This window comes from Sebastes umbrosus, chromosome 19, assembly GCF_015220745.1.
Source record: "Sebastes umbrosus isolate fSebUmb1 chromosome 19, fSebUmb1.pri, whole genome shotgun sequence".
Lineage (NCBI taxonomy): Eukaryota > Metazoa > Chordata > Actinopteri > Perciformes > Sebastidae > Sebastes > Sebastes umbrosus.
In genome coordinates this window covers 19,089,485-19,107,246 of record NC_051287.1, presented here as the reverse complement: position 1 = coordinate 19,107,246, position 17,762 = coordinate 19,089,485, and the positions used below count along the sequence as shown (strand labels likewise).

The 17,762-nt window shown below is 38.2% G+C and overlaps 1 protein-coding gene across 2 annotated transcripts in view; it reads right to left on the bottom strand.

Moving 5' to 3' along the window:
- The window catches only part of jak2a (Janus kinase 2a), a 37,606-nt gene extending 25,704 nt beyond the window's left edge, over positions 1–11,902 (bottom strand). The window contains exon 1 of one of the 2 annotated variants that reach the window (XM_037753131.1): positions 11,553–11,902. The gene's annotated coding sequence lies outside the window, so the exon portion shown is untranslated. Of the gene's footprint in view, positions 1–458; positions 592–11,552 lie in introns of those variants that run through there. The other variant, XM_037753130.1, reaches the window with a different exon arrangement.
- Between the last annotated feature and the right edge of the window lie 5,860 nt (positions 11,903–17,762).

The window sequence follows — 17,762 nt, the reverse complement described above, 5'->3', positions numbered from 1 at the left end:
TTTCCCAATAAAAGACGGATTATGGAGAAGAACAAGTGTGATGCTTGTAAATCACAGCACATTCCTTCCTGGTTTTTTCACTCTAATTTGCACTCAATCCTAAAATGACACTAATATTTTTCTAGACAGCAGTCGTTTTGAACAGTGGCTGATATAGATGTCTGAGATGCTAATGTATCCCTCTCTATAACCATAAACTGTTGGCTGACACAAGATCAGTATTACTTATCGTCTATTACATTTATGGTTAATTATCAGAACACACAATTACTTATCACAAGACTACAGTGCAGTGCGCTTACTATACTATACAATACTATACTATACTATACTATAAAGACTGCCACTGACAGCTCTCTAGTTCTATAGTCTCCAAACTATATACGTGGAAAATGCACTTAATAATTTTTGCACGTGGGAAAAAAAATTCTCTGTTTTTGCTTTTACTCTAACGCAACCAGCAGGTTGACGTTTGTGACATTTTTTTGGAGTGAAACGTTCCGATAACTATTGGATGGATTGCCGTGACATGTTGTACACACAATTAAGTCCCTTCCAAAGTAAGTTGTAATGACTTTGGATGATCTCCTGATTTTTCATCTAGTGCCATCATTCGGTCAAAATTTGTATTTCTCTAATAATTATAATATATATTATATTTTTATTTTGAATATATTTTATTTTATTATTTATTTTTTATATAATTATATTTTTTAGTTTTATTTCTCTAATAATTATAATATATACTGGAAAAAGAAAGTTTGGAAACTTGTGTTTGGTCGATTATTTCTCTGTTGTTACAATTCTAATTGGCATTGTATTTTACATGGTTGGAAAGCCTGTTTATTTACCTTCACAATGATGTCCTACTTGTAAGGATCATGCATTTGTGGGATTAGCAGCACAGCTGATTATGTGGGGAGCGCCCAAGAAAAATTTGCCAAAATGCTCTGCCAATGGTAAACAGTGTATTCTCATAAGGCTACCAGGAAGCCTGCAATGACTGCCCTTCACCTTCAGGCCCGTTTGCGCTGGTTTCGACAACACAGACAATGGAACCTGAACATGTGGGGGAATGTCATGTTCAGTGATGAGAACAGGTTCTGTCTGCGAAAGTTGGATGGCAGGGTCAAAGTATGGAGACGACGCGGAGAACGCTATGCTGATTGTTGCACCGATGGAGTAAGAGCTTTTGGTGGGGGCAGTGTCATGGTGTGGGGCGGCATCTCCCTCACTGGCAAAACAAGGCTTGTCTTCATTGAAGGCCATTTCAATGCAGAGAGATGTCGGGATGAGATTCTGCAGCCAGTGGTGATCCCATATCTCCACAATCTGGCACCTAACTTCATCCTCCAAGAAACAACGCTCACCCCCACAGAGCCAGGGTTATCACAGACTACCTCCACAATGTGGGAGTAGAGAGAATGGAACGGCCTGCCAAGAGTCCACACCTCAACCCAATTCAACACTTGTAGGATCAGCTTGGGCGTGCTGTACGTGTTAGAGTGACCAACACAACCACACTGGCTGACCTGCAACGAATCCTGGTTGAGGAATGGAACGCCATCCCACAGCAACGTGTGACCAGGTTGGTGACCAGCATGAGGAGGAGGTGCCAGGCTGTTGTGGCTGCGTATGGATCTGCCACCTGCTACTGAGGCTCCTGACGGTGTATTAAATGAATAAAGTGTAAAATAGCCAATATGTCTTGTTTGTTCCTTGTTACTGATAGAGAGTTCAATCATCCAATCCACCAAACAACTCAAAACAAGAGTCAATACCAACAGGAGAATACACTGTTAACCATTGGCACATTTTTCTTGGGCGCTACCCACATAATCAGCTGTGCTGCTCATCCCACAAATGCATGATCCTTACAAGTTGGACATCATTGTGAAGGTAAATAAACAGTCTTTCCAACGATGTAAAATACAATGCCAATTAGCATTATAACAACAGAGAAATAATCGACCAAACACTGGTTTCCGAACTTTCTTTTTCCAGTTTATATTATATGTAATATAATATAATGCACATAACAATTAATGGTATTTTCAATATGGTTTGACTCATTCAATTTGTTACTATAATTGTATCCTTATATAGGGCACAATTAGGACACATTATTATTTTTTGATGCAGCAACAGTCTAATTTATAAAGAGCGATCAAATGTAATGAATTGCCCTCATGGGGTTATGCCATTCATTGTTGAGTAAACTCTTTGAAATCTAATTTTGCTGTGATGCATTGCATTGTAAGAGGGAAAACACAGTAAATAAAAACAGAATTGACTGTTTTCAAGTCAGATACTGAAATAGACTCACACCTCTGGTTGCCCTAGCTCTGCATTGCCAGTCTGCTTTTGATTACAAACTGGCTGACGAGTCATTACATTAGTGGAAGCAGATGGTATACAACATCAGTTTCCCATTCTTTATTACACGACTTTGTTAAATAGTTGACTTTGATTGGTCAATTACAGCGTTCTACAGTCTATTATTTCTTTATAGCAGACCATTGCTATGTATAACAGACCGTTGCTATGGACGCAGTTCTGATCTCGGACTCTGGCAAGTTTTGCTAGTCATAAATCAGAAATAAACATGAGTTATTGAATTTATTAAAATTAATCCTAAAGTTGTATAAGAACTTAGAACATTATGATAGAAGTATATGATGGCCATTCCCATCCTCACTTATGTCTCATAAATTGTAGCATGCTCAGCTTTACAGTGATACCCAATTTATGCAATTCCAAGACTGTTTAGGGACCCTAGTATGTAGAAACCATTTTTAGGTGAAAATAACTTTATACTGCATGCAAAAAAACTGCATGGGATTATCATAAGTGGGCATGTTTGTAAAGGGGCGACTCGTGGGTACCCATAGAACCCATTTTCGTTGACATATCTTGAGGTCAGAGGTCAAGGGACCCCTTTGAAAATCGTCATGCCAGTTTTCCCTTGCCAAACTTTAGAGCATTATTTAGCCTCCTTCCCAACAACTTAGCATGACATGATTGGTACCAATGGATCCCTTATGTTTTAGACTGAGCCCGTTACAGCCTCTTAAAGACAGTACTGTTCAGAATATTTAACAGTGTATGGTTATTACAGCTTCAATCAAAAACTACAATGATGACCTACAGTAACATGCCCCAAACAGTGAAAAGCTATCTTCTGGTGCAGCACAACCAAACAAGGGTGGTATCATCAGCTAATAGTCAAAACCCATAAAGAGGAAGTGCAACACTATGTACACACCCACATGACATAAACAAACTGCACAACCATTACTAGGAGATGAACAACAAAGTATACAACAATATACTGTAGACAATACTAAACCAAAAGCTCCTTAAAAAAAAAAGACTAAATGCTACTTACACATGGGTAAACTTAAAGGCAAATACAGATTACCTGACTGCTGAAATCATGTTTAGATCATTTGGGCTTACAGATATCTAGTTAGTGGGATATGCCCTGTAATTTAAGTGGGTTGACGGATCATTCAGGGCAATAAGAGGCTCAGGATTAAACAGATTATTCCAGTAGCATACCATAGGGTAACTTTAATTGTCATGCAGTGGGATTTCTGCCATTTCTGCAACAACTGAACATTAACTGTATTTTTTTTCTGAATTTGTATGTTATTAATTAACCTCCAGTACATTCAGTAACCACACTGAGTTTTTCTCAAGGATTTAGTGGCTGAAGTCCAATGTTAAGCCCCAGATACAGTTTCCATTTAAATCACATCATGGAGTGCAATAGTGTAACATGTTCCTTGTTGACGATGAAATAACAAAAAGGATAAAAGAAAAAAAAAAAAAGAGCCAAGAAAAACGACCACTAGAACAATTAATTCAATATGGATGACTGTAAACTTGGGAATTAAACACTGGGCTTGCGGCTATATTTTATTTACTCAGGAAATTTCATGAAATTAAGATCTCTTTTGCAAGAGAGAACAACTATCATCTACACAGGATCAAAACAAGAAAAAAAATTCACTTAAAACAAGCATCATACACACAAATGCATTTGTTTAATGTTTGACAGAGTACCTAATGCTATGTAGGATACAACACAGAAGCTGTTGCAAAGTAAAAGTAAAAAAAGTAAGCAATGAATTATGCAAAGTATTGTTTTGGTCTAGGCAGAACATTATTGATGCTCCATAGCTGGAGTCCTTGTTTAAGAATAGAGGAAACACATGCTCTCTAACTTTCTGTCAGTGTGTTTACACACCCACAACGTTTATCATGTAGCAGACAGGCAGTTAGACCAGTTCCTCGCTGCGTCTTATCTGGGCCTTGGCGCTGGTTAAGGTCAGTGCTATCAGCTCGGACATGGCTGCTCTACTGCTCTGCTTCCGTGCTGGCCGCCCATGCCACCTCTTTAATCGGCCTCTGGACATTTTCCACTAACCAACTAACTGTTCCAAAAAAGCATGGCTTAATATCTCAGATTTGTTCTACAGGACTAGTTGTTGGCATACCTTAAATTACACACCTTATGCATGCTGCCTAGACTAAGTAGGGTGATCAAGTGAGCGATGGCATCTTCTGGGTTATCAAGTGGGCGCCTTCTTTCCTTTCATTTGAAACTACATTGTTGGCTGCAATTTAAGTGTCCACCAGCTAATGAAAGCCATGGCTACAACTTTCCCCAACTAGAAAACAGAGCTCGCTGACAGACTTTGTCTTGCAGATGGCTTTTGTTTTCTGTTTTTTCTTCATCATTCAATCATCAACAACCAATCCAGAAAATAATATGAGATGAATCTTTAAGACAGTGCTTATAAAAAGTATTGAGACGTTTACCAATAAGGGAGGCTAACCTGAGACCTATGACAAATCTGAAGGAGCAAGGTTGTGTCTGGAAGGTAACCCCCAAGTTGAGAAAACGTGTAAACTCTCATGAGACTTACTGCCTGATGACGTACCCTAACCCTAACCATTGGAGGTCATTGCCTAACCCTAACCATTGGAGGTCGGTCAATGCCTAACCTTAACCATTAGAGGTCGGTCAATGCCTAACCTTAACCATTGGAGGTCAACGCCTAACCTTAACCATTGGAGGTCAATGCCTAACCTTAACTATTGGACGTCAATGCCTAACCTTAACCATTGGAGGTCAATGCCTAACCCTAACCATCTTGCAAGAGTTCTGCAACTTCGGTGTTACCTTCTAGACACGACCAAGGAGCAACAGGTTTCCAAGGTTAAAATGGGAGACACGGTGCATCCAACAACTATCGCCTGGGTGCTTCACCGGTCATAGCTTAATGACAATGTGGCAGAGTGAAAGAGGTTTGATGGTCTGATGAAACTAGCGTTAAGCTTTTTGATCATTGATGTTCGCCAAACCCCACACATCAGCAGAAACACATCATCCCAAACATGAGGCCTGGTCCTGAAAGCATCATGAGGTGGGGAACATCTGCTCATGGTACTCATGCCACTACAAAATCCAGTTTCCAGATGTACAAAGCTGAGAAAGACCAAAGACATAGACACCAAGCTATAACTGCTGCCAAAGAATGCGCACGTGTCAAAAACGTGCAATAACTTCTTCAATAATGTGAAGAAATAAAAGGATGGAAAAGTCGAGGTGACGTTTGGCTTTGCTTCGTTTGGCTTTGCTTTGTTTGGCTTTGCTTCGTTTGGCTTTGCTTCGTTTGGCTTCACATAGGCCCACAGCATCAATAGCTTTCGACCCAGCCAGAGCTCTCTATAAAATGGGGAAAACCCCTCAAAATACAGTTTACATGTTACTCTGGTTCAGTCTGAGCAGCATGTGTGAAATGTGAAAGACAATATACAACTTTTCTGGTGAAGAGAAAAATCCCCGGCTGCTGGCCATCACTGAAGCAGTCTATAGCACCTATTGTTGCTTAAGGAGGAGAGGGTTGTATAGCTGCTGACTCCACTATGTGCAAAGATTTGTTTGTTTGTGGCACCTTCAGTCAAACGATACTTTATGATACTCCTGACTCATTGATGATGGACTGATGGGGACTTCAGATAGCAGGTGCATTGTATAAGACCAAAAATCATATGCATCCTGGAGCGTTTTTTTTGTGTTACTAATCTTGCTCTTCCATCTAGTTACTCTAGTTACATCTAGAAACTTGTGTGTAACTCAATAATGATTTTAGTCTGTGTCATACCTAGTCATGTTTTGACAAGTAACCACACAGCCATCTAATTAATGTAAACTGTGCTATCTATTGTGATCTCTTTTTTCTTTTGACAAGACACAAGCCTCATTTAATATATTTTCTCACATGCTAAGAATGGAAATTGATCAAAAGAGGGCAATGGTAGCTAGGCTGGAAAATTCCAAAACATTTGTTTGACTGTGTAATCTTCACTGAGCAAACAGTACAATAAGAGAGTTGTGTCTAAAGTTCATATTGTCCTCAGTTACTGCTCACCCACTTCCCATATACTACTTGTCTCTGCTCTGTACTCTTTATTTGTCAGAGTTGAAACAATATAACACTTTGTTACAGTTTTCACATGCTATGTGCTGTCTTTTCCCACATGAAAAAAGTTTAGTGCGAGTAATTACAAGGTCAAGATCAAGGAAAACTTTATTATCCCCTAGGGGCAATTTGTTGTAGTCAGCCACGGCACACAATTTAGCATTGAATCACACCCTTCCGTCATCCCTTAAAGTCTGGCTAAAGTAAAATCTGAGATTTGTTTCTAAACACATTACACATGTTAGAAAATAATTGCTGAAAATATGTGAAAATACTGTGACAAAGATAGTACTGAATTGTGGAGTTAAACTGTTTTTTAAACAGTTTTTCACCATTTTTGTGTTTTAGGATTTTTTGGGCAGGCCTGAAATCATGGCTCTATGATGCACTGGAGCCATCCGTAGCATAACCTCTCCCCTAATGCTATATACAAATTAGAGCACGTAGCACCAGTGGTTCTCCCATTCAACCGCGACTTGAAACAATACTTATTTACCACAGCCAGTGGTGTAGTGGCCATCTGGCATAACGGGACAAATCTTGGTGGGCTGGCACATTGGTGGGCCAGTGGACCGTCAAAAAATTCATAACGTTTTTACCAGCCGTCCAGCCCTGGTTATGTCTAGAAGGTAACCCACAAGTTTGCGAAACTGTCATGAGATGGTTAAGGTTGAGCATTGACCTTGAATGGTTAAGGTTAGGCATTGACCTTGAATGGTTAAGGTTAGGCATTGAACTCGAATGGCTAAGGTTAGGCATTGATCTCGAATGGTTAAGGTTAGGCATTGACCTTAAATGGTTAAGGTTGGGCATTGACCTCCAATGGTTAGGCTTAGGCATTGACGTCCAATTGTTAAGGTTAGGCATTGACCTCCAATGATTAAGGTTAGGCATTGACGTCCAATGGTTAAGGTTAAGCATTAACCTCCAATGGTTAAGGTTGGGCGTTGACCTCCAGTGGTTAAGATTAGGCGTTGACCTCTAATGGTTAAGGTTAGGCATTGACCTCCAATGGTCAAGGTTAGGCATTGACCTCCAATGGTGAAGGTTAGGCATTAACTTCCAATGGTTATGGTTAGGATAGGTCTTCGGGCAGCAAGTCTCGCGAAAGTTTTTGCACAGTTTTGCAACTTGTGGGTTACCTTCTAGACATGACCTCTCTGTGGGCCCTTCATTCGGGGTGCCCATGAGAGCGTGCTGCATGTGTGTTCCAGGTCTGGGCTCACTGGCCAATCACAACCAAGTAAAACTTGTGTTTATGTCATAGGCTCCACTGTAGCCTATTAGGTTGCTACTGTTGCGGCTGTAAAATGGTGGATAAATTGTTTTGCGCGTCACAACCCTCGTGAAATTAGTCATTTCACTATCAGAATTTGATTGATTTGAGCCGTTAATATTTGGAAAGTCTAGAAGAGAAGCACGATTTAATTATTTTATCTTCATTCAAATTAGCATAGGGCTAAACCAGAAGTTAACCGACTCGGTCAATAGAAGTCTCTGGTGCGCATGCTCTGCCCATAGAGCATGCACGTTAACGTTCTACAAAAGTAGTGCACAGCAGTGATATTGCCAACAAGAAGTGTTGTATATGCTGTACATATGTAATCAACCCACAACTGCGATTGCCCGTGGTTTCAGCGCCTTCAAAGGACATGCCCCCAGCGTTTCAGAGCAGAGATACTGCTTATTTTTTTCACAATTTTGAAACCACATTTTATGTAATTACTTACTTACTTACTTACTTACTGACCATTTTATATACTTACTATATACTACAAATTTGGCTGGGTGGTTAATAACAAATTTTCTGTGGTGTGACAAACATTTACTTTTGCTTTACCCGGACTTGAACATCTCAAGTAAAAAAAATTCACATAACGTCATCAACGAAATGTACAGAACAGACCACAGATTAAAGTCATGAAAGTGAAATGTGGAACACAGGCGTTTCCTTCCCCTGCAGCACAGTACTGTATGTGTGCGTTGTTCGTGGGAATGTTTGTGTGCTGGCTCTCGCTGTGTTAAAAGAACAGAGGCACTGTATTTGAAAGATGTTGAAAAAAAAACAGCATTATGGAAAATATTTTGGTAAAAGGGATTCTCTTCTAAAATACCTCCAACTGGTTAAAAAAACCACAAATGAGCAGCATGCTTCAAACACTGTATGAATCAAGGCTCCGGAAAACACAACCACATCACAGTGTGGGATGTTTTCATTCATTCGGGTTTATAGCTGCAAGTCTCTCTAATGGTCTTAAGATTGCACTGACTAAACATGGAAAAACATGCAGACGTGTAATTTAACTGCTGCTACGTGTTCCATTTTAAACTGGCCAACTCATGTTTTCTCAGTTACAGCGGCTGACAGTGCAGATCTTTGAATGTGACCTGAATTTAATTTGCAAGAATAATGTACTTTCCCCACTGTCACGGATTTTGTTCTTCCAGGAAAGACCTCAACAAAAATGCTAAATTGGCTATGACAAGTACTCCAATGAATCAACTCTGCCTACGTACAATTAAAACATCATGTCAAAAACATCAGGAACATGTGTACTTGCTTTTGAAACATAAAAAACAAAAACAGTTACATAATAGTACACTATTTAAAGCATGTCAAGCCCTAAATAGATGCACTGCTAAGTATATCTGTGTTGTGGTAAATGTGGAGTTTTCTGCTCCCTCAGGCCGAGCAGTCCCCTAGAAATGCGATACAGTCAATTTAAGAATCCGTATTAGTACTGTTGGTTGGGGATGACTCAAACATTGCAAACAACACGGCTTCCCTTCTCGAAACCAGAGTTCAGCCCAACACTATGAACTGGAAAATGACTTGTTTGCTATGAAGGGAATTAACTGGCCTGGCTTTTAAAATTAATTATCTTGGATGAGCTATATGCAGTAAATCACACGACATCACTATCAATAGACATCAAGTGTCCAACCACATAAACAAAAGTAGGCTACAGTGAATGTAGAGTTCAGTAACCAGTTTATCAGGTACACTTAGTTGGCCTAGTCTTGCAATAAATCCTCCCTCCCTACATGATGGTTATATTGCTCAGTTTTTTTTTTAAACTGTTTTAGAGAGGTGTTGATTCATGGATGAAGGAATTATTAACAAACTACAGTATCACTTAAGGTGTTGATTCAATTTAAATCTGCAGGGCGTAGAAATGGAGCAAATGTGATTAAAAAAAAGTTATTTTTATAAAATGGTCATTTTATCCTGACAGTAGTTCATGAGACAGGTAATGTGAAAAAAATCATGTGCCTCAGTGTCGTCCGGTGTCCTCCCGTGCTCCTAATGGCATTTGCAAGAATTCACAGACTGGAGGAAAACAACCAATCAGAGCCCATCTGGATCCTGCGGTCCAGCTTCTGTCTACGAGAGCCATGAGTCAATCACTCACAAACTCCGACCAAACTGTCAAACCAGGCAGCGCCGATCAAATGTGAGTCATATTCTGTTACTGTAATACCTATTTCTCGCCTCAAATGTTTTTAGAAACATCTTGTAGTGTACTGTTAAACTGTAAAATTAGAAAGTTTGTGCCCAATGATTGCCAAAAACTTTATGCCTACTGAAAGCTTTAACCACTTGAACGCCAAGCACATTGTGTACACGACTTCCCATGTTGTAAACACAAGCTTGCAAGTTTCATTGGAACCATATTGCACCATGATGCACCAGAACATGTGTATATGTTTTCAATAACATGTGGTTGAAAGGTTGTCCACCAATCGGAAGGTCGGTGGTTCGATCGGGTCCCGGCTGCTTCGGGTCGCATGTCGATGTGTCCTTGAGCAAGACACTTAACCCCAAATTGCTTCAGAAGGCATAGCCATCGGTGTGTGAATGAGTATTTAGATTAGATCCTGATGGGCAAAGTTGGCACCTTAACAGCCTCTGCCATCAGTGTATGAATGTGTGTGTGAATGGGTGAATGCTGACATGTAGTGTAAAGCGCTTTGAGTGGTCGGAAGATTAAAAAAGCGCTATATAAATGCAAGTCCATTTACCATTTACCATATTGTGAATTGGGTTGGGATGGTCTGTCATTTTTAAAAAAGTGGGTCCCCAAAAACACTGCACTAGATGATTTTTTTAATTACCAAATTGAAGGGATCCTTATCAAAAAGAAATGTTTATGTTATGCCTTAATGTTAAAAGAAATTAATATTGGCCAACATACTGTTTTTCAAACTCTCATATATTGGCCTCAAAAATCCAATATCGACATATCGGCTCTCATCAAATAAACTCTTCAACAAAAACTGATCATTAAAACCCTTCTTAAGGTAGTATTTACTGCAGGGCTTTTGCAATAGAATAACACTATTAGCTTCAGACAGGTGTAGTTAATGAGTATAAATAAACTCGGAAAACAAAGTTTGGAAATTTGTGTTTGGTGGATTATTTCTCTGTTGTTACAATGCTAGTTGGCATTGTATTTTACATCGTCGGAAATCCTGTTTAGAGAGTTCAATCATCCAATCCACCAAACAACTCAAAACAAGAGTCAATTCCAACAGGAGAATACACTGTTTACCATTGGCAGAGCATTTTGGCAAATTCTTCTTGGGCGCTCCCCACATAATCAGCTGTGCTGCTCATCACACAAATGCATGATCCTTACAAGTTGGACATCATTGTGAAGGTAAATAAACAGGCTTTCCAACCATGTAAAATAAAATGCCAATTAGCACTGTAACAACAGAGAAATAATCCACCAAACACAAGTTTACAAACTTTTTTTTCCGAGTTTATAAACCAAAAATGTGAATTATCACACCATGGGATGAACTCAATTTAAGGAATCTCTGGTACTTTTGTTCAACACTTTAACATTTACTGAACTGTCCAACCACATCAACACCAATAGACTCCAGTAAGGTGGTAAACACAAACTTTTCTGAAGTTTGCTCTTGCAAAATGCAGCTCTATCACACACCAGCTGATTCAACATTATAACTCTACTTGATATAAACTATAACTGCTGTCAGTTAGTTGGTTTGCAGGAACTTCATGACATATGACAATAACATCCTACTTACTCTGCTTGTTGTCTTCTGGTGTTGCTGTGTGGCTGCTGGAGTTTTGAAGTCCGGTGGGTCTTTTGCCAAAAAACGTGCCAACGGAAATACCCGAGTCAACCCGAGTCAACCTGGCTATCTACACAGACGTTAACGTTAACGTTTAGCTGTCAACAAAACGCGCTTATAGCTCCGTTATTAGCTCCGTTAACTCTCATCCCGTCGGTCTTCACATCCTCCCCTAAACTGTTTTCACTTCAGTCACTTCACCCCGAGCTCACATGACGCGTTGTGCTTTAGAAACCTACTACGTAGTCTACTATCCGGACTCACCCGACGCGACTGTCTCCTCATATGATTCGGTAGTACGCTTCTGTGTAGATGATGATGAGGAGGAGGAGGAGGAGGAGGGCGGAGCAGGATGCCTAACTGTTTAGTCTGCTTTCTTCCGTGTTTGTCACGGAAGCATTTTTTATACTAGAATCCTTTTTAGTTAATCACACAGCTGAAGAAGTCTAAAGTCAATGTAACTACAGTGTTGTGGTCGTTTTACTGTAGGGGAGAGCGGGGTGAGTTGAGCCAGGTTTCTTTAAAGTGGCAGTAGGCAGTATGTATGTTTTTGGCATCATTGGGCAAAAAATCCATAGAAACCTTTCAGCATGTTGTAATTCAAGTGTTTTGTTAAAGATAACTAGACTTCTGCACCTCCTCATGGCTCTGTTTGTTTTAAGGCTTGGAAACAAAATCTCCCAAGCCAATCACAGGTCATTTCAGAGAAGGGAGCCTATTGAGCGTTCCTATTGGTTGTGCTCCGGCTGGTTGGGCGGTGCTTGGCTCACAAACTTTCTCATTTTGCAGCTAAACAGTACACTACAAGATTTTTCTAAAAACATTTTGAGGCGAGAAATAGGCATTACATTAACATAATATTGATTCATATTCGATCAGCGCTGCCTAGTTTGACCGTTTGGTCGGAGTTTGCGTGTAATTGACAGCTGCTCAGAGACGGCGAGGCTTCATCTCGGCTCTGATTGGTTGTTTTCCTCCGGTTTGTAAAATCTTTCAGATGCCATTAGGACAGGAGTCAGCAACCTTTACTATCAAAAGAGCCATTTTAGGCAAATAAAAAAAATTAAAATCTGTCTGGAGCTGCAAAACATTTGAGCATTGTGATGAAGGTAACACAGTTTATAGTCTAAGTATATAGTATATAAGTCTAATGCAGTGAGGGCCAAAGAGCACATGTACTACGGAGTATTAGGGTCACATTGAGGGAAAGAAAATTGTAGATTTACAGAATAAAGTCGTAATATTACGAGAAAAAAAAGTCGTAACATTACGAGAATAAAGTCATAACTTTACGAGAAAAAAAGAAAATAACACGTAAAATTACTACTTTATAATATTATGACTTTATTCTCATAATATTACGACTTTATTCTCATAATATTATGACTTTATTCTCGTAATATTATGACTTTATTTTTGAAATCTCAGATTTATTTTTTTTCCCTCAATGTGACCCTAAGACTTTGTCGTACCGTCGTACCATAGACCTACAACAATGATAGATAAAAATGAAAATGTAAACAAAAAATAGTTACTCATTTCCATTTTTAAAAATCCACAGGGAGCCACTGGAGAGGAGCTAAAGAGCCACATTTGGCTACGGAGCCGCAGGTTGCTGACCCCTGCATTAGGAGCACCGGAGGACACAATGGCACACGTTTTTTTTTTCAGATTACCTGTCTCATGCACTGCAGTCAGGATATAGACACCGTTTTATAAAAATAACTTTTTTTTTAATCATATTTGCTCCATTTCTACCAACTGCAGCTGTAAGTGTCTTTAAATTCAGGGCATGGCAGTAATGTCTCAAATTAAAATATATAATTCAGGATGTGGTGCATTCTTGGGAATAATCACATCCCGATATTTATTTTATAGTAATTGATCTTAAAAGCTTTTAGAAAATGAACAGAAGCAAGACTGGCGTAGTCCTAATACATCCAGATATTTAAAATGAACAGTCTAAAGCTGACTTTCAGTAAGATGGATAAGATAAGATAAGATATAATATGATATGATATGATATGATAAGATAAAATATACTTTATTGTCCCACAGGGAAATTTGTCTTGGGCTCTAGGCCAATGCATCACACAACATACTGTACCAAAGTCACAATGTACATACACGCATAAAACATGGATCATACATACACTCATGCATGAACGTGCTTAAATTCACATGTCGAGTGTGAGACAGTAGTTCTTTAAAATAATAAAAAGTAATGAAAGACAATAGTTTAAAATGCTAAGACCAGGTATAATCATACCAGATAATAAATAACTAATTTACAATATATTAGTTCTCTTAAAAATCATATCATAATATTAGTAAGTGCTTCGACTTTAAAAATAATGAACTTATTGCTCCTTATTCAAATCATAGGCAGAAAGCTCTTAACAAATCACAATAGAAGTTATCATGCAGTGTTACAAAGTAGGCAACATCATAGTAATTAAGCCTATTACTTCAGGAAATTTTGACTGGAAAAAATTGCAATAGAGTGAGTGAGATTGATGTGATGTGTCCCAATCATATCAGAGTTTCTATTGGCCCACAGCTAACATGGTTGGGAGTAAATCTGCCTGTTTTATTGGCACAAATAATCCCCATCTGTACATATGTACTTTTTAATGATACAGCACAATTTTATAATTTATAGCAAATTATTTCACGAACGTTTTGGCATCCACAGACCCCACGCTGAGAATCACTGGATTAATAGAATAATAATGCAACAATAGAATATATCACTTAGAGGACCCATTCTGCGTAATGAAAACTTTTTGTTGGAAATATTTCCATAATTTAACTTGAGCACTTTGATGTCTTGAGCAACAAGTAGTTCAAATAATTACATTAGCATGAAAGCTGATTACTTTTCTTTATAGTTTTTACCCCAAAACTGGATTTAAATTGTATCCTGACAATGAAAACCCAAAATTGTGAATTGGCTCATACTGAAGAAGCCTTTCTTAATAATGATGAACAGCTGAACACAGATTAATTTGCTGATATGGCAAACCCTAATTCTTTGGAGCATTCATCTTTTGGCATGACAAGAGGTTTGGCAGGTAATAACTGCAGCTTCTAAGAAGAGACAGATGTCTGGCAAACTGTCTGTTTATAGGCGTGTGTCCTTTGCTCTTCAGGAGTGAAAACATTTCAACAAAAGTCTATCTATCTATTTATTTATTATTTATTTATTATGTCCTCAGAGTGCATCCAACTGAATGTTATTCATTAATCTTAATCGATTTGGCAAATTTTTTTAAACAGTCTTCTATAAACTGTACTCATGGGAAATCACAACTCCACTGTATATCTGCAAAAGGTAATAACTCACCCAAAACACTTAATTCATGCTTCAAAACCTTGTTATTGTGTCTGTAAATTGGCCACGGCAGTCAACCCTGGAAATGTTTCTTATATAAAAGTAGAAAAAGTCGTTTCGTTCTGCTTTTCCCAGGGGGTGCACCAGGATTTGTCTGCTCTGAGGTGGTCGAAATTAGACTTGCACATATAAAACTGGATAATTTATGAAAGAAATATGCATAAAAAACATTTTAAAAAGAGATTTTCTTTTGCTACTTAGCAGGCCACATTCTGTTTAAACCCAGTAAAGTCAAAATTTTATTGAAAAAAAAGAGGTGTAGTCACTTCCAAAATTCACATGTTTTTGTCTAATGAAATATTCAGTTTCAATCCAATTTTTGTTGGCGTTTAGCCTTTTAAAAAACATTTTCAGTGTGGTCAAAAAACTGTTTGCTCTCCCACTTGCTGCACACAAATGGAGACACGCACTGTTATATTCATTACAGTTTTTCTCAATCCCTTTGGCTCATTTTTTGAAACCATCTTAACATTGTCTAAATTGTAAGTGCAATTATCACAACTGTTTGACGGGACATCACAACCCTATTGCATGTCTGCAAAAGGTAGAAACTCACCCAAAACACTTCATTCATGCTTTTAAAACCTAGTTATTGTGTCAGAAAATTGGCCAATGCCACCAAAATGAAAAGTTGTGTTGTCATTGTGTGAGCACCACTGGACCAAATATTTAGATTTTTTTCATCAGGCCAGTCAATCCTGGAAATGTGTCTCATATGCAAATCTCTGTTTCGTTCTACTTTTTGTTGACATTGACTGCTTACTGTACTATACCAGAATGTCAGTTTTGTCCATCTGAAGGCTGTTGTGTATCGCACAGAGCTTTTTAGATTCCCATTTTAACAGTAGGCAAGGGTTTACTGGGAAAAGTCAATACTGTAGTAGCTACACAGAAAAATAATATGCACATTTGTATTTACATTTGTGTTTAAAGAATTTTTTTTTTTCATGTAGCAATGTGTTACATGTACTGTAAACAGAAAATTCTCTTTTGATCTTTCATGTGAACAGAAAATGTCCCACAAAATGACAGCTATGCCAAAAAAAATAAAAAACACTGCAACAATGAAAGAACCTGCAGTAGTTCAGTTCAAAAACAACAAATTGTACCTCCTCGTCATAGATATTTATGGAATATACATGTATGTCTGACAGATTGGATCATTTTGCATGTGATGGCTCAAACGATGAAAGACTATTTAGAAGTTGTGAAGAATATGACAATTTCAATGAGCATCAACTTATCAGTTTTGATCAGCAAGACATGCAAGTGGTTATTGTGCAAAATGCAGATTGTTCAGAGATTTTAACTTATTGTTTTGGAAAAAATAATTCTCATTCGAGAATTGAGCCAAAGCGAATGAAAAAAACTGTAATTCAATAATACATATTGTCGATAGAGCACATTCTCACATGCTTTCTCTTTGGGATTAACATATTTTGTGTGCATCTTCTGAGTTGTTTGTGTGACAGAGGGCAACATTTGGAGTTTAGCCAGAACCTTGGAGAACAGAAAAGACAATGAACATAACCATGTTCAGTGGGTTATTGCAGTTAGAAGACCACAGAGGAAAAAAATACAATGACAGGACAAGAGAAGTTGGCTGCAGACGAGCATGATGGTCATCCGTATACAGGAATTCATGTGACATCAGCAGCAGGAAGCGATAACTTTTCATCTTTTTTTCTTAAAAAAAAAACCTTTTGAAAGCACAATAAGAACCATTGTTTCCCATGAAGCCAGGGGAATTGTTCAGCCTTTCCCATATTCTGTGGTTCACCATTCATCTTCATTCAAAACAATAAAAGTAACTTTCTTCATTTTTTTTTAAAGACATCTGAAAATTTCTTGATTTGAACCCACCTTATGGAAAGTTTGTATAGCCTGAGCTTTATTGCCAACTAATGTTTGTGTGTAAGATATGAATTTGCAAGTTATGAGTTACATTTATATTCATGTTATCTAATTTCATATCATCCACAGTTACACTTAAACAATTTGTATTGCTCAGCTTAGTAATTTGTAATCCACAACTTACAGTAAAAAAATATTGTTTAACAGACTGAAGTTCAACATTCACTGCATGGCCAGCCGATTAGACTGTTGTCAGGCTATCAAATATAGGTGTTATCAGTCACTATAAGCCCCACAGATGTGGGTCAATAGGGGCCTACTACACCCACTAGTAGGGTTTATCATCTATTCACATGGTAGATCACCAAAAGAATATAAGGAAGAGGACAACCATTAGCGACCGTAGTAATTATGACAGGAGAAGAAACGGAAGTCAGGCGCTGCAGTATAGACAGTGTGAAGCTCCATAAGGTGTGGAGATTGGGGACAATGGATGGGACACAAAATACAGACTTTAGGGCTTTCACCCAGGAGACCAAAGATCGCATCCCGTGTGGGAACAACTATGTGCAGTTGTCTTTGTGTTCGTAGTTATTTTAACCCAAAACACAATGTTATCCCTAAACTTGATTGTTTTTTTTGTTGCCTAAACCTAAAGAAGTTGTAGTTTTGTTGCCTAAACCTAACTGTTTTTTTTTTTTTGCCTAAACATAAAGAAGTTGTAGTTTGGTTATCTAAACCTAACTGGGTTTTTTTTGCCTAAACCTAGAGAAGTTGTAGTTTTGTTGCCTAAACCTAAAGAAGCCTTTTTGTTTGTGTTCAAAACGTAACGTTTCATTCAGTTTTACAACGTGTTAGAAAACGTATTGCTTTTAAGTTTCTCTTTCACTTTTTCAACATAGTAGATGTAGTAG